The sequence below is a fragment of the Zootoca vivipara genome, chromosome 12 (assembly GCF_963506605.1).
Source record: "Zootoca vivipara chromosome 12, rZooViv1.1, whole genome shotgun sequence".
NCBI classification, from domain to species: domain Eukaryota; kingdom Metazoa; phylum Chordata; class Lepidosauria; order Squamata; family Lacertidae; genus Zootoca; species Zootoca vivipara.
Genome location: NC_083287.1, coordinates 3288333 through 3305118, shown reverse-complemented (window position 1 = coordinate 3305118; position 16786 = coordinate 3288333). Strand labels below are relative to the sequence as shown.

The following is a 16786-nucleotide window of genomic DNA, read 5'->3' as shown; positions in this document are numbered from 1 at the left end:
GATAATCTCCAATAACAGCAAGTGTGGTTATTATTCCATCTTCCCTTTAAACATTTGCTTGATTTTTAATAAGTTCTGTTTTTCAGAGTTTGGAGTTGCTTTCCAGCTTGTGCCTCCACTGCTTTATATAGTGTTGATTACTATTGAACATTTTATTTTTTATAACTTTTATGTTTTGGTTTTTCATGCTAACTGCCTTGGACAACTCCTGAGTTAAATAAATACTTTTATGCATGCTATAGAAGGAAATAAAAAGTGGTATGTGATTCAGTACAATGTTCCTCCTGGAAAATGTATGTTAATTAAAAAATTATTAACTAAGGAGTTGATCTTTGTTCCATGCCCTTTGATTCATGTAAGGAGAGGCAGCTGGTGCAATATAATTTTGTAGTATAGAATAGTATTACAGCTCCCAGCTAGACAGTGTGGGTTTATATGTTCAAGATTGTGTTAACTCATGAGACAAATGGAAGGTATTACCGGTATCTGGATCAGGCAAATTTAAGGTAACCACCTCATCCTTTTTTCAAGTAACTCTTCCTACACATTTTTTCTGTCAAATTCACATGCATCTGATTAAGAATCCATTGTGTTGCAGGGGGGGGGAATTAAAATTCCAGGGCTCATTCTGGGGGTGATCTTAGCTTATGCAGTGAACTGGTTAGGCTTGTTTGGCTATGCTGTCATCCTGTGAGAATTGGGTCCTGGTTAAAATATGTACAGTGCTACCCAATGGCTGTGCTTTTCAGGGGAGTTAGTAGCTTGCAGGCTATTAGAAAACATCTCACTAATGAAACTATTATAAGGCTCCAAGGAATCCCAGGATTCATAGACACACAGGTTGAAACCATGGGGAATATCCATTTACACACACACACACACACACACACACTTCTGTAACCTTGACACTCTGCATATGTGATTTCAGTTTTCATCACAGCCACACACACACAAAATGCTTATGCCCTTTGACATTGCATTGTTCACAAAGTGTCCATTAAGTTATTCTCTCCAGCCTCTGGTAAAATAAAGTCAGTAGCTTACATGAACTTGAATAGTCATCAATACATCTGTCAGAGATGAGCAAATGTTTGCAATTACTAGCTCCACTGACTTCATGATGTGAGCACAATTTTCCACTTATTTACAATGCTTCCTCATGCGTTCAATCTAGAACTCTAAATATAATGCAGGTCTTACCTAGTAACATTAAAACGAATGTTGATCTCTGTCCTTCCTATTCTTGTTGCTATTTCTTCTGCCTCCATTCTTTATCTTTTTAAAATATGATTTTATTGTTTTCAATTACTAAAAACCCTGTAACAGTGAAATGACAAGTAGTATACAATAATGTAAAAACAAGGCTTAACTACCTCTGTTGGCTTTGTCAGCAAAGTTCTTTTGACGCATTTGAATGGTTATAACCAGGAGAAGGTCTCTCCCAAAAGGCAAATGAGACGCAAGAGGGCTGCGATCCCAGTGACTCTCTTATGAATATGCAAAGCATGTAAGCCAAATATCAGAAAAATGAAGATACTTTGACTGCCCCCTCCAATTTTGAGTTTATTAATTTCTCTGGTATAGAACTTTCCCAGACTCTGACATACAAGCCTTGATCTGGAATTAATGGCTTCTACTTTGTTTGCACAAAGTCACACAATCATAGTTTTTGTATTCTAGCTTCAGATCCTGGTCTAGTTTGGCCTCAACGTGCTTTATTCTTGGGCTTACCTAATTTTCCTTTCTTGCTTTTCACAATGGGCTTTTCACTTACCCATTGTGCCTTTGTAAATTGTGCAGATTGGGCCAAGATGGAGAGAGCAAGTGAATGGAGAATGTGGATAGCAACATGGAGGAACCTGCCCCCAAACCCAAAAACCTATATTTGGTTGTTGGCATCTGTCTGTCTCATGAGATAATGGAGGAGTGTGCCTTTGGGACATGTTTTGTTGCAGCTGCATCATGGCATTTCTTCTGTCTGCACTCCTTCAAACTCTCCAACAAATTTCTCCATTGCTTCACGGACAATTTCATTTCCCAGAAGGTCTATCTTGGACCTGGTCCTCACCAACCGGGAGGAACTGATCGACAAAGTGGATTGGAAATTTGGGAGAAAGTGATCATGCCCTCTTGGGTTTCATGACACAGAGGCAAGGGAAAGTCATCTCAGTACATAACACTGAGTTTAATTGGACCTGCACTTTAAGAAGGCCAATTTCAAAAAGCTGAAGCTGCTACTGGGTGAAATCCCATGGTCAGAAATACTGAAAGAGAAGGGAGTCCAAGATGGATGGGAGTTTCTAAAAGGATAAATATCAAAGGCCCAAATGCAGACAATTCCAACCAGAAAGAAAAGTGGGAGGCATCTAAGGAAACCGGAGTGGCTGCATAAGGAGTTTACAGATGAGCTGAGAGTTAAGAAGGGCATGTATAAGGGAAGAAAGGGAAAATCACAAAGGGGTAGCCAGCAGTTGCAGGGGCAAGGTCAGGCAGGCTAAAGCTAAGAATTAGCTCCGACTTGCAAGGGAGGTTAAAAGTTTATTTTTAATTATTCTGTGACTCTATGATCTATGATTTTGCATCTGCTCTGGTGCCAATTAATTCCCACCCCCCAATTTCTCTTTTTCCACGTGGTGCCAGACCAGGAGTCATGCAGGCAATGTGATGACTGCATCATACTTTGTAGTTGTTTAGACCAGGCATCCCCAAACTGCGGCCCTCCAGATGTTTTGGTCTACAACTCCCATGATCCCTAGCTAACAGGACCAGTGGTCAGGGAAGATGGGAATTGTAGTCCAAAACATCTGGAGGGCCAAAGTTTGTGGATGCCTGGTTTAGACAATGTCACTGAAGACAAAGCTAACTGAGACTGTGGGCTATGTTTGTTCTGGGTTATGTTGGCCATACTCTTGTATAGACTGTATATCTCTGTATAGACTGTATATCTCTGTTTCAATGCTGTTCCTTTAAAACCAGTTAAGGGGTTTACACACACACTTCATTTTGGTTCAGCCCAATGTTGGGGAGGAGGGGCAAGCTACCCTTTTTGTTAATCATCAGGGGCGGCTTGCCCATTGGCCCTAGTGGCGCGGGGCGCCGAGGGGCGCCCCAGCAAATGGGGGAGCTGTGCGGCGGCCTCCTTTTCTCTCCTCCTGGACGCCCACCAGCTGCGCCGCTCAGAGGAGAGAGATAAACGAGCAGAGCTTTCCTTTTTCTTTTTTTAAAAAAGATCCTGAGGGATCTGCACCAGGGCGCCCAATGACCTTAAGATGCTACTGTTAATCATTAACATAATTTGAGTGTGTGAGAAAAAAATCTACCACTTTCAAATCTGCAGCCACTTTTTACACTACTCAACATTATAATAATTTCTAAGAGGGGAGAAGAGAAGATTAATCCTGTAATGATTGAAAACTGCTAGAACCCCCTCCTCCTAAACAGTAAATGAAAGTTTCTCTTGATGGTTCTCTCGATGAAAGAGCACAAGAAAGTCTCCAAGCAACAACAAAAATTAAGTAAGACTTAAAAGCATTAACTAGGGAGCTGGAGGGGAGGGTGGTAGCAGGGAGAAATAGTCCCCCCTCACTAATTTATTAAGAAGCACCTTGGGCACAATTCTAATCTGATTTATGCATTACACGCAGAATATTTCATTATAAGGTTCTTTCAACCATAATTCACCTGCCTTGTCCCTGCTCCACATACACCAAAAGAAGCACCTGGGATGTGTGCCTGCAGCCACAGAGGAGGTGATGGGCCCAAGAAAAACAGAACAACCCAAACAAGGAAAGTAAGATATATCAAATCATTAACCTTCCAAGACGACCCCATTTCTGCAGCCTTGGATTCAAGGCTGACCAGCTGAAGGAGAAAAATGTTGCTTGTTGCCTTCACCAGCCTGCAACTTTTTTCTCTTTCTGGGTCATATCACAACCAACCCCATAGAATCTAATTCAAACAATGCCCTTGTCTTCTAACTAACTCTGTGTTAAAGAAGGAACCCCATCTATTTTTCATCTGGCACAGAGCTTTGCTTTCTTCATGGCTCTTTACCTTTCCTTTGTTATCTTAATGGCCCATCTCCCAGGCAATCTCCTGAACATGGGAAGCTGGGTCCAGAAATTAGGAGTCTGAAATTCCCCAAGCCTGAATTAAATTCTAACACCCAGGAAATTAGGGGAGCCTGGCAGCCACAAACTTATCACAGCATATTCTATGTTCCTCCTAACAGTATGTGGTCTTATGGGACAAACAATGTAAATTCTGCACATAGACATCAATAGGATTGCTAGCTTTTGATTTGGAAAGGATTCTGGTGCCTGCATAAGGAAAGTGTGTGTGTGTGTAAGCTAAACACTCCTAGTATGGAGCCTAGCAGACAATGGCAGGGACAGAGCTAATTGCAAAAGCCTTCCATCTGCTCTTGTGATGGATGCTGATACCGGTAGCTTCCACATGGCAGTTCAATGCCAACTTGCTGTTGCTCAGGCATACAAGCTTTTTGCAGTGATCAAGTCTTAATCAAAATGGCCCCATATTATTTTCCCATTTAATTTGTATTTACTGTTATCACAGAAAATGCAACAAGCAAAATAAAAACAAAAATCTAATGGAGATGGTAAATCTGGATTAAATGGTGGATACGGGATGGCATTTTAATGAAGACAGCTTTGTGTGGGTGCTGCAAAAAACCTGCATGCATGAACAGCACTGAATCAACAATAAACTACCATGTGGCAGTGACTATAACTACAATGGGTAGAGCTGGTTGAGTGCTAGTGCAGAGTTAAGAGCCATGCAAGAAAACTGATGTCAAAGCAATGCCCACAGCTGCCATGACTATGTTGCTGCATTGTTCTTCCATCACTTATCATACCTCCTGGTGTTGGTGTGACTATTAGGTAGAGTGAAATTCTGATTTTTCAGGATGTTCAGTATTCTTTCTAATGCTGCTATGGCCAAAGCAAGAACCATTGTGACCTTGTGCGTAGAGGAATCATTAGGATATCATTAACTGACTCTTGGCAGAAGTTCAGATTAATAGTTCGTTATGTAAATAATAAGCTAAATGTATTTTGAGACAGATGGATGTCAACATGTGTGTGTGTGTGAGAGAGAGAGGGGGGGGAGAGAGAGGGAGAGTGTATACCCCAGCCCAAATCCAGTTCTAGTCACACACAAGTCCTTAGAAGCCTTCCAATTTCTGTTCTTTGTTGTCTTATATGTCATTTGACACTACTTACTACAGTACTCAGTTTTATAAGTTACATTACACCACCACTATTACACTGCTTACTGATTGTGGCAATGTAGTTACAATGTATTGTTTATCTTGCAATGCAAGCTGTTAAAGTTTAATGCTACACTTGTTTTTCTGTATGGGAGGGTTCTTCGTCTAATTGTCAGTCTTTGAGCTTGCAGCATTGCTGTCTGTTAGAACAAGTGGAGCCTTTTGATCCACTGGTCTTGGCTTTGCATTGTGAATCTCAGTTAGTGGTAAGGACCTCAGAACGTTAATAGGTGTTACCAAAAATGGTAATAAGGATTTTTTTTTTCTGACTCTCCTAACATAGCTTCAGGTCACATTAGTAAATTATTCAATTTCTTTGCAGTTTTGCCAGGCAGCCAGTTCAGCCTTCCAGGCTCAAAGGTTGCTCAAAGGAAAGGCTCCTGTTTCTGTTTCTGCCCTCCCATGGGGCTCTTAGAATGCCCAGTGCTCAGGTTCCTCTGCATGGCTCCCTTTCCATTTTTATTCTTTTCTATTTGTGACAAATAATCGGATTTCCACTTCAAGCAAAAGATAGAACCCTTATTTGATGCAGGTGACTCCTGGGGTTCAAGGTAAAAGAAAGGTGCGCTGTTGCTTCAGAAATTCTCTTTTGGCCTGAGCTGCACAAGCAGCAGATTATTTGGCAAAACTGATTTGAGTCCTGAATACAAGCATTCCTCCATTAAAGAAAAAATCAAAGCTCATAGATAACTACAGTAGTATGAAAAGGAGAAAGCTAGGCTAAAAATCTTCCTGATATGCAGTTTTGCTGGGCACATACATATCTTGGCAAAATGTGGGTTTTGTACCCCATGTGCTCCCTTCAAATCTTCCTCTCTCATGTGATATCTTCCTTAAATTATGGATATCCCACACTTTGCCCTCCATAAACTAAAAAAACCTCATGCTCAGATAATTCAAAAAGAGAACCAGTCCCTTGCGTTGATTTTTCCAATGCAGGCATTTTGACTTCACCTCCTTCTAGTTTACTATGCATCCTGCTAGATCCTTCAATCCCATTTGTGTTTCTTACAGTGAACTTGACCACTTTCACCTTATTTGTGACTGAGGTTTGGATAAAAATTATCATTGAGACAACTTGCTTGTCTTTTCCACAAATTATAATATGATTATTTTCTGCAGGGAAATTTCTGCAGGGAAATATCCCCATTCTCATTATCCATCCTATTCCTTTGCCATCCAAAAGAACTTCACATATCCCAATAAAAGCATAATCACTGATGGGGCGGGAATCCTTTTTGGTTAAAAAAGAAAGTGCCATAAATAGTAAATACCTGCCCCTTCTGCCCTGTTCTTGCTTTGGGCTCAATCATTTAATTCAGAGGAGGATAGCAAATCACTAGTATTAAAAAGCCTTTTCACACCTGACATTGTTGTTGCACTCTGGTTTCCGTCACGGTGTTCTGTTGCACCAGAAGTGGTTTAGTCATGGTGGCCACATAACCCGGAAAGCTGTCTGTGAACAAACGCCGGCTTCCTTGGCTTGAAAAGCGAGATGAGCACCACAACCCCATAGTTGCCTTTGACTGGACCTCTACCTCTATTTTTTTTTTTTTACATTTTACCTAATGTGTGCTAAAGGCTGGAGGTGTTATCAAGGGGGCAAGGCTTTTCCACTTTAACAATTTGGTGAAATTGCTAATCAGTGCTCTATATTAACAGTCTACAACAGGTGACACAGTAGAGCAGGCATGTCCAAAGTCCGTTCTGCGGGCCTAATCCAGCCCGCCGGTTGATTTAATCCAGCCCCCGTGGCAGTATATGTCCTGGGGTAAAATCCTAAAAACGGCTCAGCAACTTCAATCCTAAAAACAGCTCGACAACTTTGGAGTAGAATAAAAGCTCAACAACTCCAACCTAAAAAAAGGTCAACACACTTCCGGTTGACCACGACACCTCCACAGTCGGAGGTCTGTTCAGCAGAGCAGACCCCGGCACTTCAAAGGTGGGGGAAACCGCTCCAGCACAGCAGACCCCCTTAAAAAAACCCAAATCGAGTGTTTTGGGGGCAAGTTGTCTGGCGGGCATCAAAAGCGGGCTCTCCCCCCCGGTAAGGCTCTGTTTTGAGCCCCCGAGAGCAAGGGGATCGGAGCTGCGACGCATCGGACATTGAGACCCCTAGCTGTGTGACTGTGAGGCAATAGTGATCAATTCTTCTAGAGAAAGGAAATTTAAAGGAACAGACTGTGAGTAAAGCGATCTATTGGACTACAATTTAAGGAAATAATTTGGTCATGGGAGGGAGATATAAAAACGGAAGTCGATCTCCCCCAACTGATTGAGACAAGAAACAGTTACATTACCCGAAGCCGGTAAATGATTTTAAACCTGAAAACTTCCAATGATTGGACCTAAATCCCCCCCTTGAGCCAGGGAAAAGGGGGGAAGAGTTTTAATTAGATAAAATCCCTGCAAAGATTTGCGATTCGAACGGAGAAAAGCCTCTCTTCACGCTGGAATCGGCATCCCAGAAAGATCAGTAAGACCATTGTGATGTCACAAAGAAAGGAATGTATTTACTTTCTAGAGGCTTTTGAACTGTGTTGCAGGAGTGGAGAATTGAAACAAGTTTGACAGTTAGTTATTAAGAACTGCAACACCCAACAGTCTTTTTTCTGACAGTTACATGAAATTTAATGTAACAAGAGGAGCTTATAATTATATTTTGCAGCTAGTTTGGAGACAACACTAATGTTTCTTGGAGCTACAAGCGGCACCATTTCCTGTATAGCTATGCTATGTCCTTGGAAGGTGCAGAAATGTCAACAGAGGAAAGTGAAGCTGGCTTTGAAGAGGTTGTTTTAAAACTTTTGTGGGAACTGAAAGATGTAATGGACAAATACAATCTACAGATTGAGAGGATAAAACAATCTTTACAGAAAAAGGAAACATGTGAGGAAACTTTGGAAAAGCAAAAGGGGGGGGGAATGATGACATTGTTATTAAAGATAAGGAGAAAATTTATCAAGAAGAAAAAGAGAGAAATTTTTACTAAGTTCAGCCATGGAACATTGTTGCCCCAGAGAAGGGAGAACAAGACTTCCTGGAGGAACAGAATTCCCACAAAGAACTGAGAGTACAAAGAAGATGCAAAGGGATATATAACAGATGTTGGCAAGCCAGAGACTCGAAGGCGTTATGGGGGCAGCGGGGGGGGGGGAGAAGGAACAGTGGGTTACAAAACATGTCAGATGGGGAGTAGGGTGAAGGGAATATGTGTTGCCTTTTATTTGGTTTGAACTAGGACTGTTTTAATGGAACTTGCTGAACTGATAGGGAGACCCCGAGACCAGGGGGGAGAAGAGGTAGAACAGAAGAAAAAATACATTAAAGTTAATGGGGGGGGAATGGAATGCTAGATTTATGGAAAACTTTGGAAGTGAAATTTCCGCTAGGGAAGGAATTATAAGATTAATATGTTTGAAATGAGATATATGAGTAGAAATGGTAATGCTAAGAAATAAAAATTGGGAAGATGAATTGTTATTTTGGAATAGTTGAGTGATCTTCCACTTCCTGTCTGTCTCTCCCGTTTTGGTACCCCTTGGTGGCAGGGGGGGTGTTATTGGGATGGGGGAGATGGGGGAGGAGGGGAGGGGCTTAATTGGAGAAAGGACCACTTCCACCTGTCTCTTTTACACTCTGGGACCTCCTAGTGGCAGGGGGAGGCCCAGGGATGGGGGGGGTGGGAGGAGTGGGAAAGGAAAGGGGAAATAATAATAATAATAATAATAATAATAATAATAGGATAGCATAGAAAGATGATTTTAATTTTGATCAGAAAAAATGGGGGGGGGAGATTGGATATATGAAAATTGCAAAAGAAGATTTTAAATTGAAAATCAGTAGGGGGGCGGGGAAATCCACAAGACAATGTTTAACAAAATAGATTATATACACTTGTAGTTTTTGTGTTTGTTATTGTTATAAGATGCTTTATTTTCTTTTTCTTTTTTTCTTGTTGTGTTTAGTCCTTGGTTTTTATTTTTGTTTTGTTTGTGTGTTTTGTCAGTGGTTGTTCTTTGATAAAAAACTGAATTATTATTATTTTTTTGAAAAATAAAGGTCAACAACTTTGGTTGCCCCTCACACATGTTCACTTCATCAAATCTGGCCCTCTTTGAAAAAAGTTTGGGCACCCCTGCAGTAGAGAAAGTATTACTGCAAACTCTGAAGCATTTACATACTGTATCTGCTATTTCTGTGAGTTTTTTTTCTGTCAAATTTACTTAATTTGTGTGTTGAGAGGAAAATGTTTTAACATATAAATAACACTACTTTACTGGACACTACCATTGCAATGGTCTTCCATTTAAATAATAATAATAATAATAATAATAATAATAATAATAATAATAATAATTTTATTTTATATAAATAATAATAATTATTTAATTTTATTTTCCAGATAAAAACTATATATTTGTAACATGTTGCATCTGCATGAAATTCTCTTGAGTAAGAAGTGAATGACCTTCTAAGTGCCATAAATCAACATGACAGGTGATTCAATCAGCCACATGCCTGGTCTGATTTAAACAGCTGCCAACTCACATGGAGCAAGCAGAGTTCAAGTCCCAGAGGGTCCACCAAGTAGAAGGAAAAAGCAGGAGGTCTGCACTTTTGAAAGCACTGAAGCCTAAGCTGAGGAAATACACTGACACAAGTGAAATAACAAGGGCGGCATATTTAATTTACATGATGGGTTAGCGCTGTACATCTCCATGTCCCATTTTCTTTCACCTATATACCGTGTGTAGTCATGAGTGCATAGAACACAGTTGGAGGAGATGTAGGCTTCTAAAATTGAGATCTAATATAACCCAGTTAGTAATTGTAATATGGTGTATTAAAAGCAGAGAAAAATAATGCAGAATTATTAATAAGGGGGTGGTGGAAGCATAACAAAAGAAGAGAATACAATTTTGAAAAACCATTTGTTTTGTCAGTGGTTGGGCACCATTGTGGCACGGCGATGTCTCCCTTGGATCTGGTGGTCGTGCTGGGCATGAGGGGATTTCCCGGACTTGGGTGATCCCTTTTCAGCTTCACCCAGGCCCAGGAAGTGGATTGCAGACCACGGCACTAGTCCCACCCCTGGGCCGGATCAGACTGACCTGGCAGGCTTCACTCCGGTTTCACCATGGGTTTTTAACCTCCTTGTCCAGTTTTGAAAAACCGTTCATAAAAGTTTCATCTATTGTGTAATGGCGCTCACTGATGTAACATACGGTAGTTAGTAATAGGTAGATTTCCTAGGTGGAATAACAAAGAAGGTAGATTTCCTGGGTGGTGCTGGTTTTTTTTCTGAAAAGGGGGCAGCAGGTCAAATAAGTTTGGGAACCTGTGCCCTAGATCATCTTGATTGCCCTTCTTTGCACATATTTTAAGATCCTTCTTAAATTGCGGTGCCCAAAATTGTTCACAGGACTCTAGGTGGGTTCTGCCCAAAATAGAGTATTACTGCCCTGGTCAGAGAACAAGCACTCCAAACTAGCCATTTTCAAAAGCACTTCCTTCTAGATCATATCCTGTGTGTGTAAGTGCCAACTAGCTGATGCTTCCTTGCCTCACCACTCCACTCATGCACTGCCACAAAAGGACTTCTGGGCTGGCAGCAGTTCCTAAAAAAACACTGCAGGGATGCACACTGTATGGTCAGTTCTCACAGACTGCCCACTCACTCTTCAGTAACATGGGTGCCAGGTCCTGCCCCATGTTGTGAGTGCCCGGTCTCACTCGTGGCACATGTGTGATGTCATGCTGCAGGAGTAGCCTGGAAGGCCCAACAAGGTCTGTCATGGCCTGAGGAAGGTCCGAACGTGCCCATTGTGGCTTCCAGAGGGGCTGATGAGGCCCACAGAAGGCCCGATGAGGCCTGTTGCAGCTGCAGGAAGGCCCGACAGGCCCTTGGGGGCGCATGTGCTGACATTGGGCATACACTCTCCTGCGGCATGTGCGGCCCTGGCACAAAAAATTGTGGGTGCCGTGCCCCTTCATGGGGAATGTTGTGGGGGTTGGGGTACCCACAGCCCCGCACACTCAGCACCTATGTACATTAGTGTCTTACACATGAACCAACTGTGGCTGTTATCACCTCTAGAGGGGCCTCCCAAAGCATGTGCCCCAGGCTGTCACACCTGCAAAGGGTGGGTGGTGGGGTTGTGCTGGGGCCAGCAATGAGCTCCTGGTCCCTTGGGCAGTGCCCCAAGTCTGGGCTTCTGGTCCCTTGGGCAGTGCCCCACCTGGCCCACCCCTCTGCATTGGCAGAGAGGCCTACCATACCCTCCAACATTTGAGGGTATGAGATGGGATTGAGCCTCAGACCTTCTGAATGTGCTTCACCATGGAACAACAGCAGATTTGGTGAATATCCTACCTAGTGGCAACGCGGGAGGTGCTGTGGGTTAAACCACAGAGCCTAGGGCTTGCCGATCAGAAGGTCGGTGGTTCGAATCCCCGCGACGGGGTGAGCTCCCATTGTTCAGTCCCAGCTCCTGCCAACCTAGCAGTTCGAAAGCACATCAAAGTGCAAGTAGATAAATAGGTAGCACTACAGCGGGAAGGTAAACAGTGTTTCCGTGTGCTGCTCTGGTTCACCAGAAAGCGGCTTTGTCATGCTGGCCGCATGACCTGGAAGCTGTACGGCGGTTCCCTCGGCCAATAACGTGAGATGAGCACCACAACCCCAGAGTCGGTCACAACGGGACCTAATGGTCAGGGGTCCCTTTACGACTGGACCTAATGGTTAGGGGTCCCTTTACCTTTACCTATCTAGTAGAAATGTTCACAAGAACATGTGTTAACTAAACTGCTGGCCTTTATGTTCAAACCTACCCTGAAATTACTCCATACCTCTCCATTTTTTTCTCCTTCTGCTGTAGGTGGGATTTCAATACATAAATCTCATTCTCTATCACAGCGTCTCACTTTGTATCATGATAAAATGACATGAAGTACCGTAAGTTCTAATGAATGTTGGAAGGACAGAAAATGAAAGGGTTTGGGACACTGATACAGTATGTAGCTGCTGTTTTTTTTTTTGCAGTTGCCAAATGTTTATTGCCGTGTCGAGTTTGGCTCTTAAATATTGCCCTTTCAAAATAAAAACTTTTCTGAACTTCAGAGTCTGACCTCCAAAAAGAGAGGGAATAAAACACAGTTTTGTAGCATGCCATTTGAATACATTTCATGCTGCCATGTTGTAATATTCATTCTGTGTGAATGTACTTCTCCCAGACATCCTGGAGGCAAAAGCCAAAGAGAGCTTTGAAGAAAATCAAGGTTGCATAACTCTTCATAGATGGTACATCTTTTATTCTACATAAAGCTTAATCATGCCTCTGGGCAGATTGATTTAAATTGAGATTATTTATATCCCCAAGAAAAAATGATCTACCGTTATTCTGAATAAGTAATATAATCAAGTTTCCTGCTTTGAAATTCATTTATTTTTTCTTGAACAACCATGCACACCAACTGGTTGCTATATTGGCTTGCACATACAGCCTTTATATTGCTACTTATTAAAATCTGAAACTTTTGATCATGCAGTCCACATACATTGCAGAATTACACATGCTTTGAGACAAGAGACAGATTTTTTGTTTGGTATCTTTGCAAGCATGCAGAGAAAACCCCAAAATATCACCTACTCGAAGGGGAAATGTCCAGAACTTTCAATAAATGTCCATGCTGTTTGGGTGACAGAGCATGGGTTGGGACAGGGTGGGGGGAATCACAGGAATAAACTGGGGGGGGGGGTAGAATACATCATGGATCGGCACAGGGTGGGGGGAATCACACAGAAGAGCCACAGCAACACGTGGCCGGGCCAGCTATATATATTCTGTATATAAAATTGTCATTGTAAAGGAAGTGTGTAGCACACAGTATTTCATGAGTCTCTAACTGGGAACCTTAAACAATAGATATCATGGACATCTTATTTCAATTACTCTCAGCTGTGTTTGCCAAGGGATGAGCATTTTTGAGATCCAAGTCTCCCAGGAGCCATCAGCAAGCATCAGCTTCCTGAACAGAAAGAGCTCTTCATGGGAGGAGGGGTTTAGGGGGAGAGAGGTGGTGGTGGAGGAGTTGACTGTAGTGCGTGGAATTTTCCAGACATAAAGGCATTTACAGAGATGAACTATATTAAACAGCTAGATTCCATGTCACTGGCCGATAACCACTAGGCCTGCTGACTACAAACTATTGCATCTGCTCATAAAAATCACCTTAAGAGTTGCCCTGCACAGCTGCAGTGCTTGTCTTGTCACACTGACCAGCCTGGATCAGCTGTGTCACCATTACAAATTTAAACACGTGTGTCGTTTTCGTATGAAAAGATCTCCTGTTCTTCCTGTGTGAGGGTGCAGCCCAGGTCAGTTTAACACAACCAGAAGAAGATGTAGCTGAAAGGACTTTGTACTAATTTCCTCTTGGGTCCTTGGAAGCTTTGTCAGAGGTTCTTCAGTGTTCAGTGATGCCAAACACGTTTGTGCATCTTTATTGATCTGAAGCATCCTTTAGGTCAAGGAAGGGAAACCTGTTGGATCACAACCCCGATCATTTCCTTCCACCGTGTCTCCTATTCTCCCACCTTCATACTTTTTAAAACTGATATTCCATTGCTACTGGATGGCACTCAATTATTGGATTATTTGCAGGGTTTATTTCTCCTTAATTTACAAATGAATATTCTTCTGCATAGCAAAGGAGTCCCCTATGCATGTAAAAAGTACTGTACTGCCTTATTTTTGCTTCCAAACTGATAGGCATTTGGACTACCCAAATCCACTGTTTAATTGTTTTTTCACAAAAAGAAAATAATGTAACCATGGTCGCTCTACTGTACACATAATGCATACTGTAACTGCTAGGTGTGGTGGGTATGCAGGTCTAGCAGGACCCAAAGGACTATACAGTAATTGTATCCCTCCTTATACACTTTAGGTAAGAATGTGCAAGCTTTACTACTAAATTGTTCTGCTAAATTGCTACTGAGTAAAATTGAACCTTGATCGGAATCCAACAAATGTTAGTGCATTGGCCAGGATTTGGCATGGAATGCACTACTGCTTTGCTTTCCAGATTATCCTAATCCACACTCAATCTAGACCTATTGCTTTTTTGTTTTTTTGCCCCTGAAAAATATTTCTTGACAAACTGGTTTCAATTTGAAAAGTAAAGCTCATTGCAGTTTGATTCTGTATTATCCTGCAGTGTGAGCTCTTGAAAAGAGATGTAGGCAGTCCCAGCAATGGGAAGAGGGGAATTACCTGCTCAGTGACATTGTGGGTAGGCATATATGCCAAGGACTCAGCTAGATTGGTAAAGAAATAGCATTTTATAGGCATTGTATATGCAATACAGTGGTACCTTGGATTATGAACACAATTGGTTCTGGAAGTCTGTTCATAAACTGAAGCGTTCATAAACTGAAGCAAACTTTCCCATTGAAAGTAATGGAAAGTGAATTAATCCGTTCCAGATGGGTCCGCGGCGTTCGTAAACCGAAAATTCATAAACCGAGGTGTTCAGAAACCGAGGTTCCACTGTATAACACTGTAACAGCATATAGCGCTGTGGAGTCCCATCTTTCCCTACCGGATTTCCCGGTATGAGTTTACAACCTGTTTAACTGAATTGCTTCTTTGACATGTCTAGAGCCAGCCCAAGATTACAGTTTCCATTATCTTCTTTGTTCACCAGGGGCATGGAGGAAAAGGCATGGATAATGTAATCAAGGGGAGGGTTTTCAAACGTGTATCAAGTAACTACACTCACACTTGTGAAGGATCTAAAATTAATCTAGATTGAAAGCAGAATGTTGAGGACAAGCATGAATGCTTCTGGACTGAGAAAAACTATATTTGTATGCTACATGTTGGGTTAGTTGCGTAGGCAGCCTTGATTTCTCACACTGAGGGTGAAGTCATATATCATTTAGATGTAGCAGAGGTTGTTTTCATATACCTCTACAGAACTTTTCAGTACATTTCAATGCTCTGGAGCTATAATTGCAAAAAATGGATTGGCAAGCTTAAATATTCTCGGGGAAATGCCACTTATGAAGATAGCAACATTGCAGCTGATGTTAGGTAGGAGTTGGTGGTCGTACGACAGCACACAGAGCATCTAAGAGATTGTGGGGGGTGGGCTCGTTTAATCTCACTGTAAACAAGTGGTACAGTGACAATAAGGTAAAGGTAAAGGGGCCCCTGACCAATCGTCCAATCGTGTCCGACTCTGGAGTTGCGGCACTCATCTCGCTCTATAGGCCGAGGGAGCCGGCCGAGGGAGCCGGCGTTTGTCTGCAGACAGCTTCCGGGTCATGTGGCCAGCATGACAGAGCTGCTTCTGGCGAACCAGAGCAGCACACGGAAACGCCGTTTACCTTCCCGCCAGAGCGGTCCCTATTTATCTACTTGCACTTTGACGTGCTTTCGAACTGCTAGGTGGGCAGAAGCTGGGACTGAGCAACGGGAGCTCACCCCATTGCAGGGATTTGAACTGCCGACCTTCTGATCAGCAAGTCCTAGACTCTGTGGTTTAACCCACAGCGCCACCTGGGTCAATAAAGTATTTCTATTTCTATTTATGGTGGGTTCTTATTGACTAGCACCCATGACATCCCCAACATGCCTTTCCCCTCATTTGGGAGCAGGGGGTTAAATTGGGCTGCATGTGTCAAATTTATGTAAGTGGCGGATGGCACAAAGGGGGACAAAAGTAAGGCCTGTTTCAGCAGTCAGATTACAAGCAGTCTAGCTACAAAGCAAACTGAACCTGGATTCAAAGAAGGGAGATGTTTAGAATGTACAGTACTGCGGTTGTTCAGAGTGTTGCCTCTGTCTCCAGATTAGACCAGTCCCCTTTCATATGTGCCTGTTTGAATCACATAATAGTAGAGTTGGAAGGGGCCTAGAGGCTCATCTAGTTTAACCCCATGCAATGCAGGAATCTCAACTAAAGTATTAAGGCAAACAAATTTATTTACTTTGAAGCTTAAAATGGTATTGAAAGCTCATTACTGAAGAAACTCAAACGAGCTGCTGTCTCTGTCCTTTAGATAAACGAATGGCTTTCTTTCCCAGGATCACCAGCCCACACTTGCCAGGCCTCCTGTTTCTGCACTGTTTCTTAGGGACTCCCTCCAAGTCTTTGTACTTTGGCAGGGCTCTTATTTTTCTTGGAACCCTCTGTGAACTTAGCAAGTAAAATGATTTGGGCACCCAGACTTCAAACGGAATCTTCTTTTTTAAATTAAACAGCTGTAAGATCAAACTGATCCCTCCCCGCTCAAAGTCAGCACAGTAGCCTCCTAAGTCACGCTTGTGGTACAGTCACATGAGCAGTTATTTAAATTTAGAGATTCCTTAGGCCTAAACCCACCCTGTGGTGTTTGTTTTTTATTATCCGATATAGATAGTGCATAGCAGACATGGAATTCCAACTGCATGGAGGCAAGTTGCTTTAGAGGTGGCCCACCAT

At 42.4% G+C, this 16786-nt stretch overlaps 1 long non-coding RNA gene across 1 annotated transcript in view; it reads left to right on the top strand.

Moving 5' to 3' along the window:
• Positions 1-415: 415 nt before the first annotated feature.
• LOC118077673 (uncharacterized) overlaps positions 416-16786 on the top strand; it is a 30207-nt gene continuing 13836 nt past the window's right edge. Inside the window, exon 1 of the long non-coding RNA XR_004691667.2 lies at positions 416-506. This is a non-coding gene — a long non-coding RNA (uncharacterized LOC118077673). The remainder of the gene's footprint in view (positions 507-16786) is intronic.